Below are 20,327 nucleotides of genomic sequence, written 5' to 3'. Positions count from 1 at the left end.
ACTTAAAGTAAAACCTGTGGTCCTAGCAATGCCACAGCATCTTTGGATAAACTGTATGTAGTGTGATTTAATGGCTCACAATCATGCATGTGCCAAGTCAAGAGACAGATAACAACTTTCCCTTTAGTTATTTTCATTATTTTGTATAGAAGCTTCTGTTGTCTCTGTCCAGCAGTGGTGTCCAAAACAAGAAGTCAATGCCTGGAATGGCCTCAGCATGATGATCTGTACGTACGGAACCTCCAAATGGCTGTGCAAATTAGTGGAGCAATGAGTGGTAAATACGCCTCACTTCTCTTTAAGAGTGCACTTGGCTATATTCAGGATGAAGCAGTCCATGTGATCAGCACCCTAACCACCATCTCAAACATTCACTTCCTTCACTGCCAGGACACAATGGCAGCACTGTGTACCATCTACATGATACATAGGAACACCTTACCAAGTCACTTTCAACTATAACTGCAAAACTTAAAGCCTCTGTCATCTGATGGACAAAGGCAATGGGTGCCTGGGACTGCCACTGCCTCTGCCTCCATAACCTACTCCAAATCATACCCCATTCTCATTTGGAACTATACTATTATTCCCTCATTGTTGAGTGAAAATTTTGGAAATCTTTTTCTAACAGCCCTGTGAGTGCAGCTACATTATGGGCTATTGTGTTTTAGGGCACCAGCTCACTACCATCTCATGGGTAATTAGAAATGGACAGTAAATAATGGATTTGGCAGCAATGGTCACCACCCATAAATAAATTAAGATAATAATCAGTTTGCCAAGCAGAACTACAAAGATTTAAATAGAATTTTATCACATCTGTTTTCTTCCAGAACATAATTTCAAGTACCGCTGGAGTTTTCACCAGTTGGATTATGTATTTTGTTTCTTTGTTGGGACCAAAACCTGAAATGAAGTTTCTACTGCTTAGAAACTAAAATATCAGGAGTGTTTTCAGCTTGAAAATTGAGGACTGCATGAAGCAGCAAGGTGGAGAATTTGAGACCAAGTCTTTAGAGTTAAGGTGATTCTTCCTAACAACAACCCTCTAATAGGTTGAGCTTCCGAATATCTAAAACTGTAAGTGCGGTAACAACAGATAGAGAAGCATATGGAGCCTGCAAAGAGAAAACTTCCATCTTTCCCTCTCTCTCCTGTCAAAATGGGTCTGGGTTGGTTACTCTTCAGAGGGTCAGTGTGAACTTGTTGGGCCAAATGGCCTGTTTCCACACTGTAGAGATTCTGTGATTCCATGATGCTTTGTGGATAAAAGACAGAAAGCCAAGAAAGCTTAGAGGGAAGAATTCTGATGAGGAAAGACCTAGGTCCACCCAATCAATTATCAAACAGAAGATTGACGATCATCATAGAGATAATAGCATGTCTTGAGTGTTAAAAATTAAACCAAGACTACTCTTGAAATCCAGATTTTTGAGATTAGAAATTTTGCTTACTTGCCCATATTCTTCCTCCTCTCATTATATCTGTGTCAATCTTTATGACTGCGTGTGCATGTGTGCATGCATACGTGTGCAGATATTTGAAGGGGTATAGATCAAGTTGCACAATAGTAGGAGAAATCTTTTCTTATTTCTGTCTTTGAAACTATGCCATGTTCTTTGCAGCCTGCAACCCATTATCGATGAGGATTAGCATCTCACCAAGATCTTCATTTCTCGCCTTTAAACAACTGCTCCTCCGATGCTGCCTGACCTGCTGTCACACTTTCAACTGTTATCATCTCAATCCTATTATTGAGTACAACTTGCATAAATGTCTACTTCCCCACCTCTATTAAAAGTCCTTAAGGTTTTGAGCCATCCTTTTAAAATAATCTCTTTCCAATTGAATGTCAATTTTCCTTGTGCTTATTCAGGAAAAACATTGAGATGTTCATTACCCTTAATACACCATCTTAATACAAATACTTCAACAGGACGTCATCTGGCTTTGGAAGACAACAAACTGAGTTTTTATGCCAAATAAATCTGGAGATACATTTCTGACTGTTATTTCTTACATCTCAATTTGATTTAAAGAGAACTGCTTCAAAAATCTCAATAAAAATACTGTATCTCTAACAAATTGCAATCACTATAGTCCTCACAAAAAGCAAGGGTCCCAATATTAACCCCTGAGAAACTCCAGTACAAACCTCCTTCTAGCTTGAAGAAAACCCATTAATCAATACTCTATGTCATATCCCTCTATGTTGCTATTAACACTTTTAGTCGATGAGCTACAACTTTTCTCAAGTTGTGTGGCACTGTATTGAATATTATTTGGAAGCCCATGTACACCATATCAATATGCTTTCCCTCATCAATGCTCCTTGTTACTAGTACAAAAAAAACCTCGAGGAACTAGGTAGATGAACAAAGAACAATACAGCACAGGAACAAGTTCTTTGCCACCTGCCCCTGCCCACCACCCCAAGACTGTGCTGACTCATGATGCCTTTCTAAACTAAAAACCTTTTGCCTTTGTGCAGTCCAAATCCCTCTAGTCCCTGCCTATTCATGTATCTGTCAAGATGCTTCTTAAATGTTGTTGTTGAATTTGCTCCTACCATCACCTTTTCTGGCAGCATACCAGCATCGTCTGCATCAAAAAAAAGGTACCTCTCACTTTCCTCCTTTTATCTTAAACCTATGTTCCCTCGTACCTTAAACCTACGTCCCTGAGTAATTGACATTTTTATACTGGAGAAAACAAGACTCCTTCTATCCATTATATCCATGCCTCTCAAATTTTGTAAAGTTCTATCAAGTTACTCCCTTAGCCTCAAACATTCAAGTGAAAACAATCCAAGTTTGTCCAATCTCTCCTCATAGCTAATACCTCCAAACCAGACAACATCCCAGTAAACCTTTTCTGTACCCTCTCCAAAGCCTCCACATCCTTCTGGTAATTGTGGCCAGAATACTCCAAATCTGACCTAAAATTCTATTTAGCTGCAACATGACTTGCCAATTTCTGTACTCAACAACCTGACCAACAAAGGCAAGCATACCATGTCTTCTTGACCACCTTATCCACTTGTGTTGCCACTTTCAAGGAACAGTGGACCTGTAGGCTTAGATCCGTCTGTATATTAGTGCTTCTAAAAGGTCTGCCATTTACAGTATATTTCTGTCCTGCATTCGACCTTCTGAAATATATCACCTTGCACTTAGGATTGAATTCCATTTGATATATCTCTGCACATACCACCACTACCCTCCCCCCTCCAAGTTTCCAGCCTATCTATAACCCGCTACATCATCTGGCAATCGTCCTCAGTATCCACAGTTTCCCCAAGCTTTGTGTCAGCTGCAATTTTACTAATCAGACCACCTAAATTCTCTTCCAAATCACTTCTCCAGTATATATTACAAACAACAGGGCTCCCAACACTGATCTCTGAAGAACACCACTGCTCACAGACCTCCAATCAGAAAAACTCTCTCCCAACTCTACTTTGACCAAGCAAGTTCTGTATCCATCTTAGAGCTCACCATGGATCCCAAATGATTCCACCTTCTGTAACACCCTTCCATGAGTGACCTTGTCAAAATTCGTACAGACAACATTCAATGAATTGCCCTCATTGATAATCTTTATCACTTTCTCAAAATCCTCAATCGTGTTTCAGAGAGACAACATTACCCGCATAAGGCCATAATATCTATCGCTAATACATCCATACTTTTCCAAATGAAAGTAAATTCTATCCCTAAGAATCATTTCCTATAATTTCCCTATCACTGACATAAGGCCCACTGGCCTGTAATTTTCTGGATTATCCCTGTTGCCCTTATTAAACAAAGTGGGCCTTCGGTGCCCTGGGACCTCTCCTGTGATCTCATACAAGACCCCAGCAATTTCTTCCCTCACCTCCATCACTATTCTGGGAGAGATCCTATCAGGTCCTGGGGACTTGACCACCTTAATGTTTTTCAAAAGACCAAACATCACTTCCATTTTTATATCGACATGCTAGAATATCAACACACCCCTCTCTAGACTCACCATGATCTTCTCTTTCGTGAAGACTGATGCAAAGTATTCTTTAAGGATCACACCCATTTCTTCTGAATTTCAGATTATCTGAACAAGACCTGGAGGTCCGTAAATGCTTTCTTTGTTTACGATCAGATCAGTTATCGGAACAAAATACTCTCCGCCTGTCTTGTTCAGATAATCGAGGTTGTACTGTACACGCTTCCTATTCCTGAGGTCTGCCACATAGCCTGAATGGATCAGTCCTCCATGGTGTACAGCTGTAATATGCTCCCTAGTCAGTAACATAACTCCCCTATCTCTTTTACATCCCTCTCTATCTTGTCTGAAACATCTAAATCCCAGAATGTTAAAGCTGTCAGTCTTTTCACCCTCTCAATCAAGTCTCTGTAATAGCTACAAATGTAATAATCCAAAGTCTAAGTTCATCTGTCTTACCTGTCATACTTGCATTATAATTTTCCCATGCCAAACCCATACTAACTCTTTTGTATCAATCCAAATTTTTCTACATGACTATTAATTGTATTCTGAATGATTCTTTATATATAAGTTCCCACACCATTAACATTAAACTGGGGGTCTGTAATTGCTGGGCAAATCTGATTTTTTTAAAAATCAAGACATGATGTGTACAATTGTCCACACCTCTGGCACGATCCTTGACACAGAGAAGATTGAAAGATAATTGCCAATGCCTTTGCAATTTCCACTCTCACTTCCTTCACTATTCATGGATACATCTCAACCAGTCCCTTACCAATTTTAAGCACCAATAGCTTATCTAATACCTCATGAGTTTTAAATCCTTCTCGTGACTGAGTAATGCAAAGTGTTCATTTAACACCTCTTGCCTCCAAGTGGTAAGTCTCCTGCTTGTCTATTCCTCTTACCCAGCTGGACAGTTTGAGAAAGCACTGCACACTGTCCATTTTGAAGAACAAGAAAATAATTTGCCAATGACACCAAACTGCACAGTGAGGTAACTCACTTTAATATAAATTGTAAAACAGGTTAAATTCAATAGATTCAAAAACCGCAAAATGTTAGATAGATAAACAAATGAAAATAAATATGGTTTCGAAGTATTAATTACACTAACGTACACTCTAAAGGCTTACAAAGTCTGTCCAACTATGGCTGAAAATAACATGATTTATTCATTGGCAAATTAAGACTATCCACAAGAAGTCAACCAATTTTGCAATGTGCTCTTAAGACTCAGTTGGTGAGAAATGACTGATATTATCTAGATTAATATCCTCAGTCTATATAATCTTTGAAAATCATCCTTGTTTCAATGGTTCTGTCTGCAATCACTCTACATCCTTTCATTAGCTAATGAAACGGTCATTCATCTCAGCAGTTTTTTTGTATCATTGGCAGGCATTCAATGGGCATTTATCTTTACTTATATGTGACATTAGAGCATGGTGCAACTTAAATGTCTTTCTTTAATAGAAAACATTAGTGAACATTTTTAAAGCAGCCTTTGATTAATTATACTGCAACAATTAGAACATTTTTGAAAAGTTGCTTATAGCTATTGCCTATCTTTGAATAGACCTTTAAAGTTTTAATGCAATTGGTAACTTTCAGATTACACAAATTAATTTAACATATTACTTAGGAAAAGCCATTTGAAAGTTGATTAATCAATTCAATGATATCTGCGCTGCATGATTCAAATGTCTGTCAAATAAATGATAGCCTTTCATTACAACGGAATTCCATTAACTTAGATTGTATTTGACCACAAGAAAGAAATGGTCCAATTCCATTTTTCTCCCCTTCTAATGGATGATTAACTTCACTTTTGAAACCTTATACATTCAGTCACATTCTAAAACCGTTCTTCCACTTCAATCAAGTCAAAGTACATGACTGACTTATCAGCATTTTTCCATTAGGTTAAATAGCTGCACTCTACACAACTGATCACAAATATGTGGAATTCAGCCTTCTTCCACTTAACCTAAGTATGCAGTGCAATTTCCTATTGAAAATGTTCTGCCAAGCCAAGGATATTATTAACTTCACAGGAAATTAATTTGGACTGAATGGGATAACAAAAGAAACAAAAGACAGAAGAACATCAGAAATGCCAGCAGGAATAGACCAGGTCTCATCAAGCCTGCTCTGCTACTTCATATGATCATGGCTTTGGCCTCAGCTCCACATTTATTTCCCCTATATCCTTTAATACTTTGACAGATCAAAGATCTGTCTGCCTCAGTCTGAAATATATTCAATGATGCAATATCTAGCATTCTCCAAGATAGAGAATTCCAAAGATTCACAACACCTTAAGTGAAGACATTTCTTCTCAGAGTGATAGAGATGTACAGCATGGAAACAGACCCTTCGGTCCAACCCGTCCATGCCGACCAGATATCCCAACCCAATCCCACCTGCCAGCACCGGCCCATATCCCTCCAAACCCTTCCTATTCAAATACCCATCCAGATGCCTTTTAAATGTTGCAATTGTACCAGCCTCCACCACTTCCTCTGGCAGCTCATTCCATACATGTACCACCCTCTGTATGAAAAAGTTGCCCTGTAAGTCTCTTTTATATATCTTTCCCCTCTCAGCTTAAACCTATGCCCTCTAGTTCTGGACTCCTCGACCCCAGGGAAAAGACTTTGCCTATTTACCTTATCCATCCCCCTCATAATTTTGTAAACCTCTATAAGGTCACCCCTCAGCCTCCGACACTCCAGGGAAAAAAGCCCCAGCCGGTTCAGCCACTCCCTATAGCTCAAATCCTCCAAGCCTGGCAACATCCTTGTAAATCTTTTCTGAACCCTGTCAAGTTTCACAACATCTTTCCGATAGGAAGGAGACCAGAATTGCACGCAATATTCCAACAGTGGCCTAACTAATGTCCTGTACAGCCACAACATTACCTCCCAACTCCTGTACTCAATGCTCTGACCAATAAAGGAAAGCATACCAAACACCTTCTTCACTATCCTATCTCCTGCGACTCCACTTTCAAGGAGCTATGAACCTGCACTCCAAGGTCTTTAATTTTAGTCTCTCATTGTGAAACCATGTCTTTTACTACAGATTCCAGAGTCAGGGGAAACGTCATCCCAGTATTTAGCCTGTTAAATCCCTTCATAATCTTGAATACTTCAATAAAATCACCTCTCATTCATTTAAACTCCAGATAATAATCATCTTCACTTTCTCAGTGAGTCATCATAAAATAACTTTCTGTTCCTAGAGGCCGCTCTGGTGAACCTTTGCTATATTGCCTCCAATGAATGTGTATCCTTACTCAAGACCAAAATTACACACATAATTACAATTGAGGTCTTACCCATGTTCTGCAGAATTATAGCAAAACTTGTATTTCCGTCCCCTTGCAAATTACCTTCCTCACCACTTACAGTGCCTGTACAAGTGTGTTCCAAGAACTTTGTGTTCCTTGTACAAGTACAGTTGAAATCTTCGAATCAACAAATTTCACACATTTTTAAAAAAAAATTCTGCTTTTCTATTCTTACTACTGAAGTGAATAATTTTCCCATATTATTCTCCATCTGCCACCATGTTACCAACTCACTATATCTCTTTCAAACCTCTGGATTGTCCTCACAGTTTGTATTCTACTTAGCCTTGTATCCACAGCAAACATGGATTACTCACTCACTTTCTCTTTATCTAAGTTATTAATAAAGATTGTGAATACTAGAGGTCTACCACTGATTCTTGAGGCATTCCACTAATTACAGCCTACCCAATTGAGAATGGCTCACTGCTTTCATTGTCTTTAAGCCAACACTGTAGTCTGCACATTGGACGCCTGCATTTAGACTGCTGCTTGCTCCTCATCATTAAGAAAAGTTCTTTACCTCCTTACGCACTATAATACTTCTTTATATACATCTGCACATTGTAGGTTTTTAAATACTTCTCTTTACTGTAGTGTCGGAGGCATTTCTTTTCACATATGCATTCTAGACTGGTGTTTTCTCTGTCAGAATAATGCAGTCAGTTATACCATCATGATTTATAGGAATCTCATGATACCACCTCTCATTCCAAATTTCTATTAGGTTTACATTACTTCTGATACAGTATATGAATGACTGTCCCACTTCCTGCTATGATGACACTTGGTCTTTCTTCTTGGCTCCAGTTAAATCAATGACTTCCTGTTCCTCCTGAATGTCACTGAGAGTGCAAGGTCATGTTGAACTATCTGCCTGATGACTATGGACATTCTGTATCTCTACTAGATTTCCGCTTTAACTTCAAGATTGATGGAGTTTTTACCTTGTTGTACCAATGCTGCTCCTATTTGAGATGGCTGTTCTCTAATTGTTTTACATTCTTCTGCTGTTGAGGGGTTGCTTAGCTTGAGATTGTGTTCTAAAACTTGTACATCTCTCTTTAATCTTCTCTCCATTAACAGTTCTTTTAGCAAATTATTTTTCAATTGTGGTGCTCGCAATAGAGTAGTCCAGATTCTTGTACGTCATTGACCACACTTCCTTGCTTTCTTTTTGACTGAGAAATGTGTCATGTGGTTGATGGCTGCCTCCAAAATGAACTTCCTGAAATCTCGGTTTGTGAATAGAGTTCCATTCCCCAATACAAATTCTTTCAGGGATCAGTGTATTGCAAGGAATCATTATAATGCTCTGATCACTGAGTTTGCTGTAGTTGAATAAAGTCTTACACTTGACTAATAGTCATCAAGGTCTAAATACACTTTCTCTCTAAATTCAAACAAACTTTCCAGAATCTTGACAAAATCATTGGCTCTGTAAACACTTGGTTGTGAATGCCAAGTCCCCAGCCCCAACCCCTCCCATTTATCTCTCCACCCCCAAGTCTTCTAGCCTCATTCCTGATGAAGGGCTCTTGTCTGAAATGTCGATTTTCCTGCTCCTCAGATACTGCCTGACCTGCTGTGCTTTTCCAGCACCACTCTAATCTTGACTCTGAACCCCAGCATCTGCAGTCCTCACTTTTGTCTTGTGGATGCCATATGTTTGGTATAACAAAATTTATTTGTGAATATATTTTAAATGCCTAATCCCCCAACATTGATTTCTCTTTGTGATGTTCCCTGTGGAATTTCTATTGGATTCCTCTTCGTATTGACTTTGATAAAACACCAGACCTATTTTGATTCCCGTAATACTACTAAAATTATCTATGTACATATAAATATATATGTGTACATTATTTAAGATTAGTTTTACATGTAAAAACACTGGAGATTGGAATGTTTATGAGAGCACAATACTGTTCATATTTATTGTAATTTACATCTTGTATTATATGATAAATTCATTGCAGTAAAATAAAGGGAATTAACCTAAAATAAAAGGGTGGCATGGTGGCTCAGTGGTTAGCAATGTTGACTCAGCACCAGGATCTGGGTTCAATTCCATCCTCAGGCAAGTGTCTGCATGGAGTTTGCACATTCTCCCCAGTGTCTGTGTGGGTTTCCTCTGGATGCTCCAGTTTCTCCTCAGTCCCAAAGATGTGCAGGTTAGGTGGACTGGCCATGCTAAATTGTCAAGGATGTATAGGCTAGGTGGGTTAGCCATGGGGATGTTACAGGGGTAGGGTGGGATGCTTTTCGGAGGATTGATGTGGACTTGATGGGCCAAATTGCCTACTTCCACACTGTAAGGATTCTATGATACTCAGACTTGTGGTCAGTCTGATGAGGTAATTTGTGAATATTTCATGTCTCCACATACTGCTAAACATTTCCTTTAACATAGATGCACACATCTGTTCACTCTCCAAAGCTCTCAGCCTAAAATAGGCTCAGTGGATCGGTGGTTAGCATTGCTACCTCACAGCATCAAGGTATCAGACTCAATTCCAGCCTCAGGTGACTGTCTGCATGAAATGTTCACGTTCTCCCCGTTTCTGTGTAGGTTTCCTTCGACAGTCCAAAGATGTGCAGGTTAGGTGGATTGGCAACGCTAAATTGTCTGTAGTGTCCAGGGATGTGCAGACTCGGTGGATTAACCATGGTAAATGTGGGGTGACGGGGATAGGTTAGAGGGCTGGGCCCGAGAGGAATGCTCTTTGGAGGACCGGTGCAGACTCGATGGGTTGAATGGCTTCTTTCTGCACTGTAAGGATTCTATGTTTCTATGACTTGTTTTCATGATCTCTCAATTTGCATTGGAATAAGCCTTGAGGACAATGCAATTTTGACTATAAGCCTAGATTGTAATGTGCTAAAACATCAGTAAAAAGTAAGTTCTCTTTGCAGCTTTTGGAAGAATTCGTCTGTTGCTGACTCCAGTATCACTGCTGGCCTTTTTTCAAAGGGGCATCCTATGGCTTGAGAGAGACTGGTTAAATTGGAGATAAAGCTTTCCCACTTGAATCACTATGACTGAGAAGCAATGTACAATTTTTATAGACTGCAGTGCCAGAAAGTCACTGACAGCTCTTATCCTACTTGGATCCTCCTTCCTGGGTAGTGCATCCGAGGAATATAATTGCCAATCTAGATAATTGACGTTTCTCATTTAGAGAGCGAGCTGTATCCTGTATTGCATTTAACACGATCCTGATACTCTAGTTAGGTTCCTTCTTTGTTTGGCCACATACTAGGATGTCACCGATATAGCAAATGGTTCTTTTTTCCTGTCCAGAATTCTAGCATTGTTCTTTAGAAAATGTCTGGTGCAAAGGAGATCCAAAATGGGAGTCAGTTGAAGCATTCAGGGGTATTAAGTACAGTCAGTAGTCAGGGCTATTGGTTTCAATGTATTTGCTCAAACCCATTGTTCTGATCTAGTTTTGTGAAAAACCTGATTATACACAAAATGGGATATAAAATCTGCAAACATTTTTGAGATCTATTTGTCTCAGGTGCAATTACTAGCCCTGAGCATCACTGTATCATGTTCTGCCACTGGCAATATGACCTTGTTTTCAATCAGAGGTTTTAATTTTCCCAAGAATGAGTACACAAGCAATTATGTTTAACATCTTTTAGTAAAATAACATGATACTGCTGTTATAATTTGTCTAAATCTGTGGTCTCCAACACATTGCAGGGTATTGTTAGTTTTTCAAATGGCAATGTAATCAAATGAAGTAGTATACTAGAAACAAAGTACTGAAGATAGTATATTATAGTACTAGACAAAGCAGGCTATTCAGCCCATCAAGTCCATGCAGATGCTCCGCAAAAGCAGTTCAACTAATCTGACTTTTTTGCTCATTCTTCATAGATTTGCTATTGTTTTTTCCTCCACCCGCTTATCTAATAGGTCCATAAGGATGAAGAAAAATGACAGAGAATGCTGCCATGACCCACATCCATTACCCAAGCAACTCAAACCAGCTTGGGACCCCAGAATCAAACTGCGACTACAGAAATGACCATTTGTGCCTCCAAACTTGGAAGCTACCAGCAACATTCTGGATGTTCCAGAGCAGCAGATTTAGAGGCTGACCTGCAATGTCACCAGCATCAGAATGACATCACAAATGACAAGGTGAAGCAATAATGATGAGTCACGAACCGGGACCATCTAAAAAACAAGCAAAAATGCACAACTTCTATGTGGAATGGCAAAACTTATTTCTGTTCACAACTATAAAAGATAACAAAGCTTGCCTTCTATGCCACTAAATGCGCATTGATAAGTAAAACGGGAAATATAGTAAATTCCAAAGATATTCTTCCCTTTAACAGCATGCTTTGGACAAAGAAAACTGACACACTGACGGCTATTTTGAAAGCTCAACAATTCTTTTTTCTAAATCATCACTGAAAAGTAAAGCCTGAACTGAAGCATCATTGTGCATTTGTTATCTTCTGGCAAATGCACAAAATCATTTGTAGATGGCAAAGTGTTTAAAGAAGCAACGATGATGGCCGCTAACATTTAAGTTAAAGAATTTAAGAATAAAAAAGAAATAATAATGGCAAACCAGAAGACAGTAGTTGATGCTTCCACAGGAGCAAAACAAGGGGAATATCTGCCCATAGAGGTCTTTTAGCAACTACAGCAGGCCTTGAAGGATTGGGAATGCTTCTTACTGCAGTTTGATGAATCAATTGATACAACACAGCCTGGTTGATTGTTTTTGTATGCATGGTTTTTGAGGACATAACAAATAGACAATAGACAATAGGTGCAGGAGTTCTGCCCTTCGAGCCTGCACCACCATTCATTATGATCATGGCTGATCATCCTTAATCAGTATCCTGTTCCTGCCTTATCTCCATAACCCTTGATTCCACTATCCTTGAGAGCTCTGTCCAACTCTTTCTTAAATGAATCCAGAGATTGGGCCTCCACTGCCCTCTGGGGCAGAGCATTCCACACAGCCACCATTCTCTGGGTGAAGAAGTTTCTCCTCATCTCTGTCCTAAATGGTCTATCCCATATTTTTAAGCTGTGTCCTCTGGTTCGGCACTCACCCATCAGCGGAAACATGTTTCCTGCCTCCAGAGTGTCTAATCCTTTAATAATCTTATATGTCTCAATCAGATCTCCTCTCAGTCTTCTAAACTCAAGGGTATACAAGCCCAGTCGCTCCAGTCTTTCAGCGTAAGGTACACCCGCCATTCCAGGAATTGACCTCGTGAACCTACGCTGCACTCCCTCAATAGCCAGAATGCCTTTCCTCAAATTTGGAGACCAGAACTGGACACAATACTCCAGCTGTGGTCTCACCAGGGCCCTGTACAACTGCAGAAGAACCTCTTTGCTTCTATACTCAATCCCTCTTGTTATGAAGGCCAGCATGCTATAAGCCTTATTCACTACCTGCTGTATCTGCATGCTTACCTTCATTGACTGGTGTACAAGAACACCCAGATCTCTTTGTACTGCCCCTTTACCTAAATTGATTCCACTTAGGTAGTAGTCTGCCTTCCTGTTCTTGCTACCAAAGTGGATAACCATACATTTATCCACATTAAACTGCATCTGCCATGCATCTGACCAGTCACCTAACCTCTCCAGGTCATCCTGTAATCTCCTAACATCCTCCTCACATTTCACCCTGCCAGCTAGCTTTGTATCATCAGCAAATTTGCTAATGTTATTACTAATACCATCTTCTATATCATTAATATATATTGTAAAAAGCTGCGGTACCCCACTGATGAGGATCTTCTCATCCTTCTACCTTTTGAAAAGAGAGAACCAGAGGTGAGGATATCTACAAATTCGAAAAGGTATGCACTTGAGTAAATTATTTCAATCAAGAAACTGGTTCCCATCACAACTGTTGGTGCACCAGCATGTTAGGCACAAATCGGATTTGTTGCATTTTGTAGAAATGATCCAATTCCCCTTTTCAGTTAGTTACAACTGTATCATTCAACAGCAAGCATTAGCAAATATAATTATGGATTTTTCTCATGTAAGAAAAGCTGTTAAGAATGTAAACTCCATTCGAACAAGACCCCTTCAAATTCACTTTTTAAAATTCTTACTTGATGAACTTAACATTGACTAAAGTGAACTAATCCTCCATACTGAGATGAGGTGGTTACGTTGAAGGAAAGCTCTGCAAAAGTTTTCAGATCTGAAATTATCACTTTTCCTAAGTCCAAGAATGAAAAGTGCAATGACAATGTGTGGTTGCTTGACTTCTGGTTCCTTAAAGGCATAACATCAAATTTGCATTGTGATCTGCAGGGAAAAGACAGACTTAGCACATATGATCCGTGCGGTGAATACATTCAAACTGAAATCGGGTCTGTGTCCTCCCAACTAAAAAAAACAACAAAATGCTGCAACACTTCCTGAGATTGCAGAAAACACCAGAAAATATCAAAGGCAAAGAAAAATGGTTCCACCCAGAAAGCTTCAATACACACTTGAATAAATTAGAGGAATTCAACAGGCTATTTCATGAATTGGATGTGATGCTACAAATAATTATGTTGGTCCCCACAGTCCATCCCTAATTTGCTTACCAAATTCCATCACTTGTTTCATTTACAAAAGTAGTGCATTTGATAAGGAGACATTTACTGGGCTGTTGCAAAATGATTCTGAACTGAAAGTCAGATCAAGGGACAACAACTTCTGGGGACTCAAACACAGAAAAATATTGTCATCCTGTGCTTTTAAAGTGAAAACTTACTTTGACTCCACATAATTCTGCAAGACGATTATCTTCATTTGGGAGAACATTAAGTCCAAATGTCGCACCCACCTCACAATTAGCCAACTGATTGGCAATATACAACTAGCATACTCAAATTACAATGCAGATTTCAAGGCACTAGCAAATAATGTACAGTCACAAGTGTTACACTAAGACTTAGTGGGTGGAGGCGTCCAAAGCCAAAGTTCATTTGCACTGTTTCTTTTCTTTCCTTCTCTCTCTTTCCACATTTTTCTTCTTTCTAATCTCCCATCCTTGGGCAGCATCAGCGATGTCTAGGGTGAAAGCCAGCACAGACGCTTGGCCTCAAGGTAAAGCCTGGTGCAGTCTGGGTTGAAGAGACTGTTATTCTGAACTCTTATTTCTCAATTTTTCCAAGTTATTGCTGGACTTTTTTATTTCTTTATTCTTCTATGTTTTCTCTCAGGATTTGTACTAAGGAATCTGTAACTAGGCACCTAACATGGAACCGTCAAGTGGCAACTAGTAAACTTTTCACTGTACCTAAGTGATTACATGTAACAATAAATGTTCTAATATATAATTGGTTTCAAATTTATATGTTACCAAAATAAAATGTTTATTCTCTATTTTCTTTGGGATAGTTCCAGGTATGTGCTTAAATTTAAAAAAACCTTCTCCTTAAAAGGTTTGGAGGTCACTGGTGTAAAACCTTCAATAGCTAGGAGAATTCTTGGCAACCTAGTCTTCAGTATACACCAAAAAAATACTTCAGTAGCAATGCGTGCATTTTTCAGAAAGGATGCATTCTGATTCCTCTGTATATCTCAGTTTTGAAAGGTTCTTATGGCATAGTACTATCCCTACCTCTTAGCCAGGAAACCTGGGTTGAAGTCCCACCTGCTCCAAAGATGTGTAAGAACATCTCTGACAGGTTAATTAGCAAATACCTATATCATGTTTCATTGACATTTTGTTGTTTGTCACTACATTTTGTGGTGTTTTGTCCATGTGATAGATCCATGGCTCCTTGCTTATAGTTTTATTTTAGCTGGTCTGACTTTCTCAGACTTCAATCATGGCGAGCTATCCTACAGTATTGAAGTAGCTATTCCTGTGTGGAGCTTAATTTCTGCTCTAATTTGATGGTCCAGAATCTGTTTCAACTCTCTCATCTCCTAGGATTCCTTGAACTTTTTCTCTGTATCTTTAATTTGTTGATCTTCTTCCTTGTTGTCGGACTTCATTTTCTCTAGAAATTTTCCTTTTGTGAGTCATTTGCTATATTTAAAGGAATGAAACTGCTGTTAAATTGGAATATTTTCTAAAGGGTCCTAAGTGGCCACTGCTGGGTATTCGTTATTCTTGTGATTCTGTTTAGAGCCGCATCTTGTCCAAACCAAAAACAATCCTTGACACTGATTCCCATTCTTTTGGCATTTGGCAATCTTTTGGAAGGTTGAAAATTCCATCTAGGGATCTACCCATCTGACCATGTCAAACAAATCCCAGATGTTTCCTTGCCATACTGATCAATTTCAGACCCATAGTTCTGCCTGTGTAGTGAACTAAAACCTGTTCCAACATTGAATTTTCCTCAGACTGAATGAAGTCTGATAAGTTTTCATCCCTCACATTGACATCTAAACTGTTTTGAAGTAATTCACTCCTCAAAGTTCTTAGTTGCAAGATCCTGTGAAGCAATATAAATCTATTAAGATAAAGCTTATATCGATTCTTCCAGACACAGACCACTGATGTTGAAACCACGTCTTTTTTTTTTTGCCTTGTAATTTGAACTGTGGACTTTAATGAGAAAATAGCTTTCAAAATCTAAGGATTGCTGTATGTTTTGGCGGCATATAAATTGAAACCAATTGTGAACAATTTTGCACATTTGAGCAATCATTGAAGTGTGGTTGCAGACTAACTGGAGCTGAGGGAATGTGCACAGAGGGAGTTTTAGTTAGCAACAAGTATCTGATTCATTTAGATTAGTAACCAGTTAGTGATGGCAAAGGCCTTCTGTTTGCCAACAGTTATGTGATTGGTTCTCAGGTAGCTGAATGGCTTGGGGATCTGAACAAAATATGGAAAAGTCTTCAGACTGTGATCAGCTTTTAGAGCGCTCCCACTGTATTCTGCAATAAAGGTCACTTTAAGCCTAACGAAAATCAGTTTACCTTTCTTTAAGCATTTGCTATAAACTATGTAATTAATACATAAATAAAAGACCTTTTATAAAATGAAACAACCACCCTGTGCCTCTTGCAAACCAGTTGAAATGTTTGCAAAAAGAGAACAAGTGGCAGTTTTGAACCAGCACAAGAATCACCTCAACAACCTTTATAGAGTCATAGAGGTAAACAGCATGGAAATAGACCCTTTGATCCAACTTGACCAGATATCAAAATTAATACTAGTCCTATTTGCCTGTATTTCGCAAACATCCCTGTAAACCCTTCTTATTCATATGTCCATCACCTCCACCACTTCCTCTGGCAGCTCATTTCATACATGCACCCACCCTCTGCATGAAAATATTTGCACGCTAGATCCCTTTTATATCTTACTCCCCTCACCTTCAACTTAAGCCCTCTGGTGTTGGATTCTCCCACTCTTTGGGGCAGCACGGTGGCACAGTGGTTAGCACTGCTGCCTCACAGTGCCAGAGACCCGGGTTCAATACCCGCCTCAGGAGACTGATTGTGTGGAGCTTGCACATTCTCCCCGTGTCTGCGTGGGTTTCCTCCGGGTGCTCCGGTTTCCTCCCACAGTCCAAAGATGTGCAGATCAGGTGAATTGGCCATGCTAAATTGCCCGTAGTGTTAGGTAAGGGGTAAATGTAGGGGTATGGGTGGGTTACGCTTCAGCGGGTCAATGTGGACTTGTTGGGCCGAAGGGCCTGTTTCCACACAATCTAATCTAATCTTTGGAAAAGACCTTGGCTATTCATCCTATCCATGCCCCTCATGATTTTATAAACCTCCATAAAGTCATCCCTCAGTCTCCGATGCACTAGGGAAAATAGAACCAGCCTATTCAACCTCTCCCTCTAGCAACATAAACCATGGCAACATCCTTGGAAATTATTTCTGAACGCTTTCTAAAGCAGGGAGACCAGAGTTGCATGCAATATTCCAACAGTAGCTTAACCAATGTCCTGTACAGCCAAAACATAACTTCCCAACTCCTATAATAAATTTACTTACCAATAGAGGCAAGCATACCAAATGCCTTTTTCACTATCCTATCTACCAGCGAATCTACTTTCAAGAAATTATGAAGCTGCCCTCTAAGATCTCTCTGTTCAATGATACTTCCCAGAATCTTACCATTAAGTGTATAAGTCCTGCCCTGATTTGTCTTTTTAAAATGCAGCACCTCACATTTATCTAAATTAAAATCCATCTGCTAGTCCTTGGCCCATTGACCCATCTGATCAATATCCATTGTACTCTGAGGTAGCCTTCTTTACTTGCGGCTGTACAGGTCATTAGTTAGGCCACTGTTGGAAGATTGCGTACAATTCTGGTCTCCTTCCTATCGGAAAGATGTTGTGAAACTTGAAAGGGTTCAAAAAAGATTTACAAGGATGCTGCCAGGGTTGGAGGATTTGAGCTATGGGGAGAGGCTGAACAGGCTGAGGCTGTTTCCCTAGAGCGTTAGAGGCTGAGGGGTGACTTTATAGAGGTTTACAAAATTATGAGGGGCATGGATAGGATAAATAGACAAAGTCTTTTCCCTGGGGTCAGGGAGTCCAGAACTAGAGGGCATAGGTTTAGGGGGAGAGGAGAAAGATATAAAAGAGACCTAAGGGCCAACTTTTTCACACGGAGGGTGGTACGTGTATGGAATGAGCTGCCGGAGGAAGTGGCGGAGGCTGGTACAATTGCAACATTTAAAACATTTGGATGGGTATATGAATAGGAAGAGTTTGGGTGCTTGCAGGTGGGACTGGATTTGGTTGGGATACCTAGTCGGCATGGATGGGCTGGATTGAAGGGTCTATTTCCATGCTGTACATCTCTATGACTATTCACTACACCTCTAATTTTGGTGTTATCTGCAAACTCACTAACTACAACCACTATGTTCAAATCCAAATCATTTATATAAATGATGAAAAGCAGTGGACCCAGCATCGATCCTTGTGGTATGCCTCTGGTCACAGGCCTCCAGTCTGAAAAGAAACCTTCCACCAGCACACTCTGTACTTTATATTCGAGCCAGTTCTGTATTCAAATAGCAAGTTCTGCTTCTATTCCGTGTGATCTAATTTTGTTAAGCATCTTACCATGAAGAACCTTGTTGAATGCCTTACTGAAGTCCATATACATCACATCCACGGCTCTGCACTCATCAATCCTCTTTGTTACTTGTTCAAAAAATTTAAATCAAGATAGTGAGACATGATTTCCCATGCAAAAAACCATGTTGACTATCCCTAATCAGCCCAAATATATGTAAAGCCTGTCCCTTAGGATTCCCTCCAACAACTTGCCCATCACCAATGTCAGGCTCACTAGTCTATAGTTTCCTGGCTTTTCCTTACCACCTTTCTTAAATAGTGCTAACACATTAGCCAAACTCCAGGCGTCCAGCACCTCGCCTGTGACTATCAATAATACAAATATCTCAACAAGGTGCCCAGAAATCACTTCCCTAGCTTCCCACAGAATTCTAGGGTACACCTAATCAGGTCCCGGGGATTTATCCACCTTCATGTGTTTTAAGAAGTCCAGAACCTCCTCCTTAGTAATATGGACATTTTTCAAGATGTCATCATCTATTTCCCCACATGGTATCTTCCATATCCTTCTCCACAGTAAACACTGATGTAAAATACTCATTTAGTGTCTCCTCCACCTCCTGCAGTTACACACATAGGTGGCCTTGCTAATCTTTAAGGGGACCTATTCTCTCCTTTTGTCCTTAATGTATTTGTAGAATCCTTTTGGATTCTCTTTAACCCTATTTGCCAAAGCTATGTCATGCCCCCTTTTTGCCCTCGTCATTTCCCTCTTACATATGCTCCTCCTGTCTTTATACTCTTCCAGGGAATAATTCAATTTCTGCAGTCTATACCTGACATATGCTTCATCTTACTCTTGACGAAAACCTCAATTTCTCTAGTCATCCAGCATTCCCTACACTTACTAGCCTTGCCATTCACTCTAACAAGAACCTACTTTCTCTGGACCTTTGTTATTTCATTTTTGAAGGTTTCCTGTATTCCAGCTCTCCCATTATCTGTGAACATCTGTCCCCAACCAGCTTTTGAAAGTTCTTGCCTAATACCAACAAAATTGGCCTTCCTCCAATTTAGAACTTCAACTTTTAGATCCAGTCTATCCTTTTCCATCACTATTTTAAAACTAATAGAATTATGATCGCTGGTCCCAAAGTCCTCCCACCTGCCCTGTCTTATTTCTGAAGAATAGATCAAGTTTTGCACTCTCTAATAGGTGCACCAACATACTGATTCAGAATTTTTTCTTGTACACAATTAACAAATTCCCCTCTAGTCAAGCCTTAAACACTATGGCAGTCCCAATCTATGTCTAGAAAGTTGAAATCCCCTCTCATAACCACCTTATTTTGTTTTTACAGATAATGGAGTTCTCCTTACAAAGTTATTTCTGAATTTCCCACTGTCTATTGCATTGGGGGGAGGGCTCAATGATACAATCCCAATTAAGTGATCATCCCTTTCTTATTTCTCATTTCCATCCAAATAACCCTCCCCAGATGTATTCCCAGGAATACCCACCCTAAGTACAGCCATAATGTTATCCCTAATCAAAAAAATGCCACACCTGTCCTCTCTTGCTCCCATTTCAATCCTTTCTATAACATCTATTACCTGGAACATTAAGCTGCCAGTCCTGTGCATCCCTGAGCCACATCTCTGTAATTGCTAGGTTATCCAAGTCCCATGCTTCTAACCATGTCCTGAGTTCATCTGCCTTACCTGTTAGGTTTTTTGCATTGAAATAAATGCAGCTTGATTTATCGGTCGTACCTCATTCTTTACTTTGTTTCTGCCTGCCCTGTCTGTTTGACTTACTCATTTTCCTGAGCAGCTCAAGCAAATCTCCCCGCTACTATATTAGTTCCCTTCCAATTCAGATGCAATCCGTCCTTCTTACACAGGTCACTTCTATTCCATAAGAGATTTCAAAGATCCAAAAATGTGAATCCTTCTTCCCTGTATCAATTCCTCAGCCACA

General features: G+C 39.7%; 1 protein-coding gene across 9 annotated transcripts in view; it reads right to left on the bottom strand.

The window, feature by feature from the left end:
* eml5 (EMAP like 5) overlaps window positions 1–20,327 on the bottom strand; it is a 219,918-nt gene that overhangs the window by 191,329 nt on the left and 8,262 nt on the right. The gene's annotated exons all lie outside the window — the stretch shown is intronic.

The sequence above is a fragment of the Chiloscyllium plagiosum genome, chromosome 10 (genome assembly GCF_004010195.1).
Source record: "Chiloscyllium plagiosum isolate BGI_BamShark_2017 chromosome 10, ASM401019v2, whole genome shotgun sequence".
Classification (NCBI taxonomy): Eukaryota; Metazoa; Chordata; class Chondrichthyes; order Orectolobiformes; family Hemiscylliidae; genus Chiloscyllium; species Chiloscyllium plagiosum.
The sequence above is the reverse complement of the archived record's forward strand: the minus strand, read 5'-3'. Positions and strand labels throughout refer to the sequence as shown.